The following is a 15,691-nucleotide window of genomic DNA, read 5'->3' as shown; positions in this document are numbered from 1 at the left end:
TTCCATTAGATAGAAAAACGGACTGGTTTCTGAATTTGGACATTTAAACTAAGCACATAAAGTTAAAATGTGTGTCCCACCTCCTCTACTTGTCTCCTGTGTTCAGTCTTGAGAAATCTTTGCAATCAGTAATTAAAGATTAATAATGTTAATTCACAGCATTGGTTGGGAGGCTGTTAACTCAAATTTGCAGAGACCCACCGAATGGGGACTGCCCTTCCTTCTGTAAAGCATCACCGCTGGCCAAGAACTTTCATACAGGTGGCCTTGGCAATACCTCTGGGCCATGCACCCATCATGGGTGCCCCCACATGATCCTGCCTGTTAGGGACTTGGCAGATGAAAGCACATGTATTTTTCTATGTGGATTACTTCCTTTCCTTTCTTAGTCCTGTTGATCAATAGGAAAAGAGACATCTGCTGGTAAACATACCCAGACAGATCTCGAAATCACCACAAAACCATTGTGTTTTCTGAATGGGTCAAAATGGTCCTCAGAGTTTTATTTATGTGCTTACTTTAGACTCTTGTGGTCTTCAATTATGAAGGAGAGGTGGGATATAATTTATTCCTTGTATTTTTGTTTTGACATCTTTTTTTGGAATTGCTGGCAGTGATGATGAATTTGTTTTATCAAAACTGAGGTGGGGATAGAAAAGTGAAGTTAGGTTTCTTGGACACTTTGAACATGGTTTCACTTATTTCAGCAAACAAGGAAGCATTAATGATTGTTAACACTTGTGCGTGCCCAGACATTACACACATACAGACACAAAAGCTATGAATAAGTATTTTTGTCAATGCTATCGAATTGTTCTTATGGTAAAAACTTGGGTGGGTTCCAGCCTTCCATAACTAGGATGGGCTGAGCAAATTGAGATGAATTGAAACCCATCCTCAAGCTTCCATGAAGAATGTTGAGATAAAAATAAAGATCCGTTCAGTATTTCTCCCTCCTTATTATTCATTTTCTTTTTGTTCTTCTCCTCTGGCCGCTAGCCAGATATTAAATATGTATACACATCCAGACTATTCAGTTGTAACTAATGCTAACAAGGGATAACAAACCTAGAGCTGCTAAACTCCTTCTAAATATTAGAAATCAGCCCTCTGCAGGTTATTCTCTCCTCTTTCTCTGCTGTGGTTTAGGGCTACCTCTGAACCAGTTCTTTCAAGCACTCAGAGGTGATTCGGAGTTAGAATACCAAACAGCATGAATGCTAACCCTGGAAGTTCTTGTTTCTTGCTTCTGAGCAAACATGAGGAACAAGTGAATAGCAACAATATTAATCTAAGTCAGGTCCGGAAGCATTAGACAAAGTGGAAGAGGTGGATCAGCAGATCCTGGACCTGGTGTGTGCGTGCAATGGATTAGCACTACTTGCACAAGACAGAGCAAGCTCAGGCATCAGTGACAGTGTATACAAGACAGAGTTGATAAGCAGAGGGAGAGCAATCAATCAAACTCCCAACAGCTTATATCTTGGGTATTTGGATTGCTAGAAGATCTACGAACGCATTGTGTTCTACTTAAATCCTGTTTGGGCTTTAGAGTCAGCTGAGACATAGTAGTAACTGTCAGGGCATATGGATGATGAGAGAGAATGCAATTTATCTGAAACTCTTTCCACTGTGAGTTGAGTTAGACTGCAATAATTCACATTTGCTGGGAAGGATAGCCAGTCCCAGACACCACAACTAAGCTGATGTGCTGCTGCTTCAGAGGAACGTGCTTCTGTGTCCGTGCCTGCAGGGATATCAGCATCCTTCAGCTCTGATCTCACGATTCAGCTGGAAACATTCGGTCCTGTTGAACTCTGACGAGCACCATGATCTCCTCAGTGCCTGGAAGAATCAGAGCTCTCAATCTTTGAAGAGCTCTGGTAGTTAGAGATGAAGCAGGTCTGCATGCAAAGACCTGAGTGGCTTTTGCTGTAAATGATTTAACCTCTTTCCTTCCCCCAGCAGTTCAGTGCTCCATGATTTATACCAGCCCAACACAACACATCCATCTGGCTGAACTTCTGCAGATTACCCTATATCCTCTCCAGACGTTTTGGGCAAATACAACATGCTAACAATCTGTATCTGCATCAGGCTGAGTAATGCTTCCTTACAACAAAACTTTGTGTGTTCAACCAAGATAAACAGTGGGAGAGCATCCTGTTGGGCCACTGAGAGAGCATGCCTCAGTCCTGATTTATTTTTAAAATATTTAGATTTAGTAAGTATCTACAGCAAATAGGAAGTGCATAGCTTACCCGAGCAGCCCGTCGCAATCCCGTGCTTGCCAGCAGTATGTCGTTCAGTCACTAGATGTCTCTGCGGGCTGTGCAGAGGGGCCACCAACTTTGGGGTCTTCGGTATGCAGAGAAGAAAAACCTGGGACTTAGGCAGGAGGGAAAGCCTTAGCTTGCTATGTGTGAGTATGCCTGTCATAACTCTTTGTGCCTAAAGACCTAAAGTCCATGTTTCTTCTACTGCGCTGTGCCCTTCTGTGTGAGCCCATCAGCCCTACTACAAGTTAACAGCAGTACTTATATATGGCTTTTTGTTTGTAAAGCACTTGAAGAGCAATGAGAAATTCAGCTTCTGGTGTGTCCTTGAGAAGCTGGATAACAATATCACAGGAAGAAAATCGGGCAGAGAACACATGTATAGATTGAGCCACGGCTCCCTAGGGAGGTAGGAGCCCAAAGAAGGCCACAACGTACCCAGGAGTCCTCTTTACAGGGACTGTGTACTGACAGATCCATGCTCAGCCACATCTCTGACATCACTCAGTAATGCAAGGAGAAGATGACAGCACCAGAAATCCCACATCAAAACCTGGGCTTTAGGGTTTTCAAGTCAGTTGTGACATTTCACTTTGGTAGCTGGGAATGCCATAAAGAGCAAAAAAATGAAATGCCAGCTTTCCTTGTACATCTGGTGACATCTCTGCAGAAAGGTGGAGGATATAAAGCATGTATTTCCTTCTGAGAGAGAAAAGATTCTCATCTGAGAAAAGCAGAGTCTAGAAAACTGTAGGGGAAAGCTCCTTTTAGCCACAGTAGGAACAGCTCTGATTCACTGTAGTCACAATACATCTTGCTGGTACCACAGCATGTGTGAATGCATGCACACATGTAGAAATTATGTCCTCCTTAACCACTGTGAGTGAGTGCATGTATAGGTAGGCAGACAGGTAGATGCTCAATTGCCTGTACCTTTCTCTAGCTTTCCTGAGGTAATCAAATGTATTGCAACAACACAGAAGTTTAAAAGACCTTTGACAGGAAAGAAAGGCTGAACACTCAGTAGTAGAAGAAAAGACAGACAGTAAAACAAGAGGCAAGCACAGAAATTAGAGATAATCCAGGCTGGTAGCAAAGGGACCATCCCACTTCCATCTGAGCAGTGTGTGGCCTTTGAAGGGAGCAAAAAAAAAATGAATCTCCTGAGATTACTGTGGAGTAATCAATGTCGTATTAATTATATTTGACACTTCTGAGCCAAACGAAGCAACTATTTAATTAAAAGCACAGCATCACCTTAATGAGAACAACCCACACTTGTCACATCACAGGAGGGTTTATGGCCTCCCTCCCCACCCTCTATTCTTTGAATCCAAGTTCAAATTCAAGGGAAAGTTTGTCTATGGATTATGTCCAGATGTGGCTGATGTTTCAACTCTTGTTTTCAGCATTTCCCTCTGTGTGTAAAAGATTTGGGCTGTTTCTGAGCACGGTCTGATTTCCTCTGTGAAAGATCTTCACAGAGCGTAGTGTTAAACTGAAGGCTGGTATGTGTAGGTTAGGGGACTGGTTTCCCTAGCTTCCTTCACAGCCACTGGCAGGTTATATGCCATGCCAGAGGTCTGCTCAAAGAGAGAGCCTGATTCGTCTCCTTTGAATCTTCTACTTTAAATCTTTCTGTATAATAAATACAAATGGGTTGATATCTTAATTTAAACAATTTAATTTCTAAAACAACTAATGTGAGCGTTATCAGTATTGCCCAAAGCTTGGCTTGCTTGCTTACCTCTGTAATTCACTCTTCCCATTTTGCCAGTAAGCTTAATGAAGCTGTGCTTTGGGAGTTTGCAGAGTTTCTAGAGGAGCTGAGAACTTTCTGGCTTTGGGTGGGTTTTACGGCTATGTTCATCGGTCAACATATTCATTTGTCTAATTGCATAGATTTGCTTTGTACTGAACAGAGCTCTTACTGTTGGCATGAAATCCACACCCATATACAGTGGTGTATTTTATGCATTTGTATTCTATATTGGAAATAAAAGCAATACCAGAAGCATCACATTTTACAGTCTCTTTACCCAAGATAATCACAACAGTTCCTGTACACCTGTTTACTAATCAAAATGACTTTAAATTAGATACAGGTCCTTCTATCTCCAAGCCTATAACCAGCCGTACAATGCTCAACATGAAACTAAACCTAAATTTCAAGCAGGATGCTTGATATCTTAAAGTTTGGTTGGGACTACTGCTTTCAAGTTTCTGAATAATTTCAGCACTGGTGAGGAAGTGGCAACTGCCATCTATAGTGCATCCAGAGGCCTTACTTACAGACTCACGTGCTCCTGATTGCAGCAGTGGCAACAGAATACCCACCAAAATCAGCTTCCTTTGTCTCAACAAGAATTCGGGAAAGTCTAAGAAAAACCCATAGTGTTGGTTAAAGCTATGGAGACGATGCAGCAGGAAGAGGAAAGTTTTGCAGAGCACAAATATCAGGACTGTGGATTGTACATAGCTTAACATTAATACAGTGTTTTTTGTTTAATAGGATTTTCTTTTTAAGATTTATAGAACTCAGTGAGTCAGGGCAACTACTTGGTCAAACTTATATAAATACAGGATAGTTTTCTGGGTTCATTGTTTTCCCTGTGAGTTTAGAAATGTCTGATTTTCTTCTAGTGGTCTGGATGAACTCTTATCCAGCAGCTCTGGTATTTTATCTTCCTTAAGTTTTTGACCCAAGAGTCATGTCACTGGTAGCACAGATTCTCCTTGGAATTGTTTTCTTTAAAAGCTGAATTACAATTCCTTCTCTTGACAAAAGGAAGTGAATCATTAACAGGCAGCTCTCAGAAGTTTGGCCTAAACCAGCAGTGCTGCCCTCTCCTCAGTGGACTGTATCTCAAGTAGATCCTAGTATAATTAGAAGGAACCCTGGGATTTAGTACTTAGGACATATTAGCTATATATATATGTTTTTCTGGCCTTTCAAAAGAAACCAAAGGCATTGGTATCCCCATCACATAGTCCAAAGACCTCATCAAAAGTAGAATTAGCAGATGTCTGAAAATCCTTACAGAACGGGCATTTTAAACTTGTGGGGAAACTGATGAAAACTGTACTGGGTAGAGGAATATCCTGAGGTTGCTTCAGGACAGCAAGGCTATCCCTGCAGGCTTATCTCTGCATCCGTGGCTGGAAGTTGAACTGTTGAATTATATCAAAACTTGATTGAAATCTTGATTGAAAAGAAAGTATCGTAACATCTTCAAGGCTCAGCTTTGTAGAAGAAAAGCTAAAGGAAAAATTCACTTATAACCACAGCTGATAGCTAGCTTTTGTTCTTATGTATGATGCCTTCTATTTTTTTCTGGCATTACAGGCAGTTCTCCCAGCAGGCCTTTGGGTTAGGCTAAAAAACATTTGCAAAACTGACTGAAGAAAGATCTCCTGTAACTCTTTAAAATATTAACAACAACGTCAACAGCAATTTTATTTTTCTTCCAACAGTTATGTTGTATCTGTTGCATCTTTTCTATGGTGATGACACAGAGGAGAATATTCTAAGCAGAAACTGACTGGAAATGCATGCACCTGTGCAAAGACAGCATGTTTGCTTGTGCCAAGTTGATATTTAAGCACAGATCTGCCTCTGCAGGTTTTTTTTTGTATGTTGTACATGCAACCACTTTGTTGAGTGGAAGCTCCGGCCAAGCAGATTTAGTGTATATTTTATGACTGTTCCTGGAGATGTGGTCCTACTATCACCAATATGTGGCTCACATAAGGGTAGGATGCAGTGAAATAACAAACCTGTAGTCACATTTGGAGATGTCTACAAAATGATGTAAGTTCCCCATGCCTTTGCTATGGGTCTCAAAGCTCACATCATTGCCTTGAGCATAGGACTGGGTTAACTTCTCCTACCTGCCTCCTAAAGCTGCCTTGCATCTGCCTGTAAAGATGTGATCATAAGAACTGAAAAATCTTTGGTAAATTCTGTCAAGCTGTCATCAAGTAGTTGCGCATGACTTACCTCTCCATCATTAATAGTACAGCTGACATCAATATCTTGCAGCTGGAGAAGGTGCAAATTTCAAGCACAGCTTTGTTGGGATTGCTGAGAATGAGTTAAACAGTTGTTCAGCCTGATGTTGTGCTTACCATTGCTTTCCCTTTGAGTAGAAGGAGTGGGATAAGAAACAGTGCGGTCATTCATCTCTCATTTTGCTGAAATGACGTAGGCAGATGTTATGTTTTTGTGGGAATTAGAAGGGAAGATAAACCAAAATATCCAATTCTTTAAAAGGTTTTCTGAAACCAGGACAGATTTTTTTCTGTGTTTAACCTTGCTGTTTCATACAGCTCTGTCAGAAACACTGCATGCAAAGGAACCAGAGAACACACTGGTAATTGCCACAGCAATGCTGATCACTGTTGAAAATCCCACCAGGGCAAAAATTGCACCAATAATCACATTTGACAGCTCTAATTATTAGAAAATATCTGCACACTATGGTTTTATTTTACTTTTTAATTGACTTTTTTGTTGTAATGATCCCATACCTAGAAATTTCACAGACAGTTGGAGCGTTCTTGCTTTTGGTTTGATAATCAAATTCAATAAATTGTCTTCTAATTCCTAAAAACCACATTGTGCCACTGAAGTGCCATTTTATTTAGGTTCACTTATTTAGGTTCGCTAGAAGTCTTTAAATGGGTGCTCAGCATGAGTGGTGATGCAACTAAGAGGGAAATAAAGATGTTAAGTCACTGTCAAAGTTTTTCTTTCAAGTGAAGACACTATGACTGACACTTGCTCAGTATTTAATTGTAGAGATTTTTAAAACACTAAATGACAGGCAAACAATTTTCTCTTGAGAGAGAAATCCAGGGAGCTGCTTGGTCAGAAGCAGGGTGCCAGGAGGTCCTGAGCCGTGCTTAAAATAAACATATATAGAGATTTTATTTGCTGCTCTGTGGCAGGACAGCAATCTAATCAGCATCCTGGAAATAAAGCCTTTCCACAGAACAGCCTGAGCTGTTCCACAGGCAGCTTGAGCTGAGCTCTTACCAGCATTGCCTTGTCTCCCCACAAAGCCACTACTAGTGCTACCCATTGCCTGATGTTTATATGTCATTATTTTCAACTGAATGAAATTGTTAGCATTTGATCCTAAAGGCTCCCCACAACTCTAACCTACTGTATTTATGATATTTGTCTTGTTTCCTCAGATATGAAGTTCTTCGTAACAGTTTTTCAGAGGGTAAATGGGAACCCATTTTGGAGAAGGAGTTCTCTGATATCTTTAGCAAAGTCTGCCTAAGAACAGTATCTGCACAGCTAAGACAGTGATTTACTAATATATTGATCTGATTGATAGTCCATAAATACTTTCTATTACAGAACAGGAGATGTTATACAAAGAAGAAACCACTCCACAATGCAAATAATTCTCTGTGCAAAGACTGTTGGTGGTGATGAGTTTCCTATTTAGAATCAAAGCATCATTAAGGTTGGAAAAGACTACTAAGATCATCCAGTCCAACCCCAACCCATCCCCACCATGCCTACTAATCATGTCCCTCAGTGCCACATCTCCAAGGCTTTTGAACACATGCAGGGATAGTAAAAAACAAAAACAAAAACAAACAAACAAAAAAACCCCTACAAAATTTACTACTACTACTACAGATATGAGTGCTAGTGGCACGTTTTTCATCTATGATAGATGAAAGAGGAGACCTCTCATCAGACATCGGGCTAACATAAACTATCAGGGGGAAATTAGTGACTTCAATATGGAGGAATGAGAACCTGACCAGGAATAGAGGGTGACTGGAAGGGATCATTGTAAGAAGACTTTTATGCCAAAAATCAAATGGTGACAGAGCCGGTTTCAAAGAAGACAGTATCGAGAGACTGTACTACCACTCTTCGTTATTTCAAAGAAAGTGGTATGCTGGCATGATGATTCTTGGTAAAGAAAGACAAAAAGGGCAACTGGAAAGTGGAAAACATGAAAGCTCCTAGGCATGCAGTGGAGGATTAATCTGGAGTGTTGCCTTCATCATTGTAAAATACCTGTGGTGCTGGATTCCCCTGCTCTTTCTCCCTCTTCCCCCAGTAAAGTCAGCCTCCTGATTTCTAAAGCATATTATTTACTAGGTTCAAAAATTATGTATGTACTTGCATATCCTTTTAATTAGCCTAGAAATACATATTTCTATATTACTAACAACTGAAGCGTTCAGCTCCCCTACCCTCCACCCCTCAACAAACAACCAAATGAGAAAAAAAACCCCTCAGTTTTATTTTCTGGAATTTTGGGCCTGTTTCTCATTTGTACTGGGGATGCTTCCTATCATCAAACAGTATGAGGGCACTGACAGGGAGTGGGCATGTAATTCATGCTTGTCATGCTGTGAAATACTACTTGGAAGGTGGGAAAAAGCCTTCTCCTGAGTGTTTTTCATTTATTATCCATAATGTTCCTATTTCTAGAAGCCCAGGTCCTTCATGGGGTTGTGACTGCAACAGAAGCTGTATAAATGAAGCACTATTGGAAATCAAGGGCTTCAACATCTTTTTGTTTCTCCTTATACGAGTGTATGGGTATATATTACTTTTGGCAGATGCTCTCTGAATTTTTTAATTTCCCTTACCACTTACCTAAAGCAACCCTCTGAGATAATTTTTCATGTCAGCAGCTAATCTGATCTATCGGAGAGCGCGTTACTAAACTTCCTATACAAATCTGCTCAGTTTCCACAGTGCTCTTTAAAAATCTCAATCTCTCTCTCTGTTACCAATGTCTACACCTGAAAGATGCAATTAGTTATTAGCCAACAGCAGATACCAGATATTACAGATCAATTTCTTTGAGCCTTATTCTCCATTCAGGAACATAAACAAGCTGCAGTCCTCCATAACTTCTGGTTGCACAAAGGATAAAAACATATTCAGTTGCAAGACACTACTGTGCTGAGCACCCCAGGTCTGATCATGCTTTTCATCCATCTCAGTCCTTGCTTTAGCCAAACTAAATGCTTCCTGATCTGCATGACCAGAAAATGGCTACAGGGTAAAAGGATTTTTGCTTTTGGGTCTGTTCCCTGAGTTGATTTATGGTACCTCTTTGTCCATCTATGCAGTAGACAGAAATGCATTGCTCTCCTCTTCAACCTAGACCCTTCAGTGTGATCCTACTGCTTTCTGTGCTGCATTGCCGACATACCTTTAGACCACAAATCCTTCCTAAGCTACCAGGATTCTCCACCAAGTTCAGTATTTCACATTCTTCTTTGTCCACTGGGAAACTGAACTTCCAATTAAATTGACATTATTATGAAGAACAGTTTCTTCGTCTTAAACGTTTGCCCTAAAAATAAAGTGACATTTTCTTTTTTGTTGTTGTTGTTTGTTTGCCTGAAAATTAAAACTCTATTTTTTTTTTCCTCTGGCTGGAAAACATTCATTTCACTCAAATGTTTCCTCAAGAGTACCCCCTGCTTTCACACTTCAGTGAGCTGTCATCTCCACATTTAATGTCAAATTAAAACAAAACCTTTGTTGTGAACATTCGTGAACTCTAATGTTTCAGCCAAAGTCCTGATCACAGTTTTATAATTTGAGCTAAACTCTGCAAACATAAATAACACTCACTTAGGGATCATTTAACTGTTTGTGAACACTTGTGGGTGCCTTGAGCTAGGCTGTGTTTAAACTGGAATACTTTCATTGCATTATGTTTCTCCAATAGATTATCGACTCTTACCATTCCAATGGAATGATTCCCCAAAATGAAAACAGAACTCAGCTGCACTTCACAGTTCCCTGAGAAAGTTATGATACCGTGGCCTAATTTCACCATCCACTGTATTATACCTTTCTATACGAAAGCAATAGCAGGATTCGTAGCCTCAAAGCCCACTACTCAAAAGGGAATAGTGTAACATTCCTACAGTTTATGCCTGTTTCATTAATTAATTAATGAATTCCCCACTCAGATTTTTAATTTTTGGCAGCAGGAAGCTGACATTCTGAACTGCTAATGGTGGCCAACTCTCCATAGCATCCATCATCTCTTTATATAGTTAGTCTTTGATGTCAAGGAAGCTCAGAGCTTTTCGCCTTTACAATTCTGTATGATTTCCACAGTGCTCATATTAGAAAATTCAGCTGATATGAAAAATTGATAAAGTACAGACTAGGTCAGCAGTTGTTTTATCTCACTCCAGACCTGGCTTTGCTCAATCCTGATTTTCTTTGCCTCGTGGTTAGCTCTGAGTGCTTTCAGCAAGCCTGTCTTTCCTTCATGATTTTATCACTAATTTCTGCTCAGATTTGTGTATAAAATTGAATGGTGCCCCATTCAACCTGGCCTTGAGCAGCTCCAGGGACGGGGCACCCACAGCTACTCTGGGCAGCCTGTGCCAGTGCTTCACCACTTTCATCTTGGATTATTAACAGAGATTCAGGTCTGCTCCTGATCTGCCTCATTCCTAGGCACTGAGCTGGGCCTTGCCCCTTGGGACACAAAGCCAGTGTTTGTTATTTCTCTGGGAGGTTGCTCCCTGCAGGCTGGGCTTATGGGCTGACTGGGAGACTGAGAGGTAATGCAACACTGCAGTAGGTTCTGGGTGCATAAATCCATGCAGGCAAAGAGCCTTCTTCATGACTATTACGTAGTAATAGAGAAACTGCAATATACCAGGTCCCGTGTCAGTTTGACCATGGAGCACATTGCAGATCTTGGCTCAACTGTCCTACCACACCCACCATATAGGTCAGATTTGGTGCCTTCTGACTTCCAACTGTTTGGGCTGATGAAGATGGACTGCATGGGCAGCGCTTTCCTAGCAAAGATACCACACAGCAGCTGTGAAACAGTAGGTCACCTCTGCTGGAGCAGGATTTTACAAGCATGGCATGCAGGTTCTTGTTCGTTGATGGCAAAAATACATATCTAATGGTGTTGGCTATGCTGAAAAATAGTGTTCTGTATCTGAGATTTTGCTTTATCAAATAGTGTTATTGTGCTCTTTGTATCTGTAGTAGGTTCCATGGAAATAAATAGGAGGCATTCCTTTTGGAGTAACCTACGTAGTACTGTATCCATACCCATACGTGCATCTCTATCCATATCTATCTACACCTAAACCTACATCTGCACCTATATCTACATCTGTATCTACATTTTGAACTGAGACACACTCACAATTAACACTCATAGGGTTTGTGCTTGTACAAACTCACAGGAGGATCAGCACTAAGCCATGGCATCTGTGCATGAAATAGCTTAGCAACTGGTGATTTAAACAAGTCTACGGTGTGGTGGTGGTGTGCATACGTGATGTAAGACAATTTGTTCTGTGGGATGTGGCTGCAGACACCAAAGGTTAGTGTCTGTTTTGGAAGGCAATTGTTTTGAATTGCAGGCAGCAAACAGACTGGTTGTTGGAGTTTACAAAAGGCTGTCATTACTCTGCTATGAAATTTTTAAATAAACACATTTCAGTCATTAAATATACACTCTTCAAGCCTCAGTAAGAAGAACAGCAGAGTCGTTAGTCAAGCTTTAATTCATCTGGTATGAGTTACAGCTGAGCTAAGGCATGTTACAAATAAGAGGAGGTATTTTCTGAGTGCAGTCTATCTGTGATAACGTCTAACACAGCAGGAGACCAAACTCTAGAACGTACCCACTTTATTGATGCATTTTGGTTTTGCTCTTCTTGTTACTGTTATATAACTCCAGAGAAATCCAGGGGACAAAACCGATCTCTCGAGGTTCCTTTGAGCCTTCCATTTCCATGATTAAATGAATCTATGAATCATTACAGAGGTCACCACACAAATGACTGTTTTATTAGGCATCGATAAATGGCTACAATAGCAAACCAAATTTGCATCTGTGCAATATTTCAAAAATTACAGACAATGAGGAGTATTTTCACACATGACCATATTCATTCCTCCTCCACTCCCAGACCCCTGTGGTTTCTTTTGTTTTTTTTTTTGTTTGTTTTTTTTGTTTCTTTTGCAGTATGTTTAATTGGGTCCTGCTTCTCTGAAGAAATATCTTTCTCAAACACTGGTTGTTAATTTATAAGTGGTTTGCTGGTAGGCTCATCTGGTGAGCCCAGCTTTAAGCCACCTATGTAGCCCACAAAGAATTGAGGAGGAGTCAAGAGGGAGGGTAAGCATTGCCTAGATAGGGCATGTGGAATATATTTCATCTCTCTCAATGTAATGACATTAATTTAATTAAAAATCCAGGCTGGCCGGTACAATTTATAGAACAACATGACTAATATTGTTATGCTTATGTAAGCAGAGAAATTAATTAAAACTTTGAAGCTTACATGTTGGCATAATGAAAGCTCATTTTATGCTGGTGAGAGATTAAGGAAACCTTCTTGGTGGGCTCTTTTGCAGAAAGGGAAATAAACCCTCCTTGTCCCATTCTACAAACCACAGAGCATTTAATTAAAATCAGTGGAGAAAGTAACAGTGGGAAAATGAAAGCAGCAAGAAATATTTTTGTTAATATATTCGTGCTGGAAAAAGAGCCTGGGAATAGCCAGAAGGAGTCTGACATCAGCTCTGCTGGTGTGAGAGATAAATGGGAGTGTCATTTGTTGTGAGAGCTGTAGTGATGTGAGGGATGGGATGAAGGAGGGATGAAGTCAGGGGAGCCCTGGTGTGGGGGGTGAGCTCCTTTGTGGCAACATTACAAGATACTGTAGGCGCTGAGTGGGATGGGATGACTCCCTGCTTGTTTTCAGGGAAGGGATGCCAAGGTCAGTTTCCCCTCCCTGTGGTCTGTGTTGTCTTTGCTTTTTGTTTGTTATTTCTCATATCTGCAGTTACTCACCTTTGTGAACAGCAATAAGATATCACTGTGAACCATAGTGGACTTTAATAGTAGCCAGTGTGAAGGTAATTCAGGTAAAAATCAATCTAACACTGCAAAGTGCTCGTGTATTTGGCCATACACATATACACAAACATATATACACATAAATGTAGGGTGTGGATTCTTCTTTTGTATGCATCCACATTTCCTGACCATGGGACCACATTTCAATGACCAAATGGGGTCACTGCTGAGTAGTATGCACTAACACAAGTAAATCTGAGGATGCTCTGACTTGTGACAAGGACTGGTCCAGGCCTTCCCAATTGTTTGGGTGAGAGTGGAGTAGATGGTAATGGCTTAACTGCACCACCCTAAAAACATGCAGAGCCTAAACTCCTATGTTGGATGAGAGCTTTTAGTGTCCCCAGTGGGAAATTGCCACAGAGGCTTAATGTCACTTGGGTGTAAGGAGGAGAACTGAATGCCAGACATGGAACAGCTGAAACTGTAGACTTTTCTAGGTCTGGATATTGCTCAGGACTGTCTTTAAAAAACAAACAAAAACACATTCAACACAATGATATAGACTTAGTAAAATTAAAAAGAAAAAAAATCCCCTTCATTTCTAACAGGATCATCAAGGTAAACATAAATGCATTGTAAATTCAAAGAAACAGTGGAAATAGTGCTCTTGGCAAGTAGAGGGAGTTCTTTGTACCTCAAGATTCAGATGTTGGCATCTGAATCTTCCCAATCTGAATGTCTTATTTGAAAACTAGCTGCCAGATCTCACACCTGAGCGCCCCACATCTCTCTAGAGGGAGAAAAGTCCACGATGCTTGGCTTGCTGGGAAAAGCTCCATCACAGCTAAGTGGATTTTAGCACCTGCAAGTCCAAAGGCTAAATGAATAAAATCCAACATTCATTAAGATTGTTTGTAATTACCAAGCTTATTATTTTAGGGGACGGGTATGTCAGGCTAATGCTAAAAGGCCTGATTTTAAGTGGTTGTGATGAGTATTTCCATTCTTTGACATAGGTTTGAAGGATTCTCCATATTCAGGTGTCTTTGCCAGGGTCTACTTCAGTCCAGGGTGTGCCAACAGTGCTGATTCCCTGTGATGACTGAGAGATAAGCCTTTTTATGAGGTTTTAGCACAGTATGATCACACTGTAGCCATTACTGTCAGGTCCATTTGCAAAATGGCAAACGTGATTAAAATTTAGTCCAGGGCTGAGAGTCCATGTGGAGACACTCTTCTCTGTCTGGGTCTTTGCTCATACACCTTCTGAAACTGCTACTCCAGAACAGCCCTCATTTTCTGTGTCTCTCTATGCTTTGGGATGGCAGTTTCCAGGTACAAGTTCTGAGACTGCATCCATAGCAGCAGATATAATGAACAGGGCCTTCCTGTTTCCTTGTTTCCTGTTTCCCTAAACTTCAGGAAAGTAACATGGCACAGATCATGACTTTGCAACTAAACCATTTTCCTTCCGAAAACAACGTGCCTTTTGTCCACATGTCAGTTGAACACAGTCCCTGGCCTGTTCTCTCCCATACCAGGAGTGGTGCCAGCAAATGCTTGGTGCATATAATCAGGAGACAGTGCACAAGGCCCACTCAGTGTGCCCGTGGGGACGTAAGTACTTAAACAGCCTGGAGATGTTAACAGTGAGTCTCACATACCACCTAAGGCCGTGTCTGAAGACTGTGTGTGCAAGCCATTTTATGATTCTACGATTCTGATTCTGTGATGATTGCATGAAGAGTTCAGCAGGACCTCAGAGAAGTCTCTCCTGAAAGTCTTGACACTTTCTACCAGAAGTCAGAATTTCCTCAAAATGGAGGGAGAGTCAATGGATTGGTCAAGGCAACAGAAGGAAAATAAGAATGGAGATGAGGGTGGCAGCGCTAAATGAAATAAGAAGCTAACAACTCAGTGTGTTTTGGAAGTGTGGAAGTAAGGACTATATCCTCCACTGAAGCAAAAAGCTAGAGTTGTAATCAGCACTTCCTCCTTGCACCCAGAAAATGTTACCCTCTAACTTAAGTTACTGAATATATGTGTAGGGAAACAAGACAAGCCCTCTGCCTTCCCACAGGAAGTCCCCTGAAACTGTCGTGTAATATTTTTACCTGCTTCAGATGCCTTTCGTTTTTCTTATTTCCTCTGTGACAAGGGCCAGAGCCACTTCCCTACCATCAGCACCACGAATCTAACAGCCAGTTCTTAGGAGCGTCTCTGAACTTAAGAGCTCCAGTTATGGAAGTGGGTTCAGTATTTCTAGAGAACAGATAAACAGGTAAGTACGTTTTTGTTGTTAATATTTGATACACCTCATGATTGGCAAATGTTACACTAATTGTTTCATTTAACTGCTTGCATGAAGTATTGGCCCTCTACTACTAGGGAATTAAGACAATTAAACACCACAGCCACTAGGCAAGAAATTTGCAGTGACAACTGAATGATTGGGGTTTTCCTGTCCACCCAAAGAACAAAGTCCCCAGGCACAGCAGGTGATTGGCAAATACTAATGAAGCAGCAGATGCACAGAGGAGTCCTTCCCTTGTACAATAGGTC

Source organism: Gallus gallus, chromosome 4 (assembly GCF_016699485.2).
Source record: "Gallus gallus isolate bGalGal1 chromosome 4, bGalGal1.mat.broiler.GRCg7b, whole genome shotgun sequence".
Taxonomy (NCBI): Eukaryota; Metazoa; Chordata; class Aves; order Galliformes; family Phasianidae; genus Gallus; species Gallus gallus.
This window is presented reverse-complemented; position numbering follows the sequence as displayed.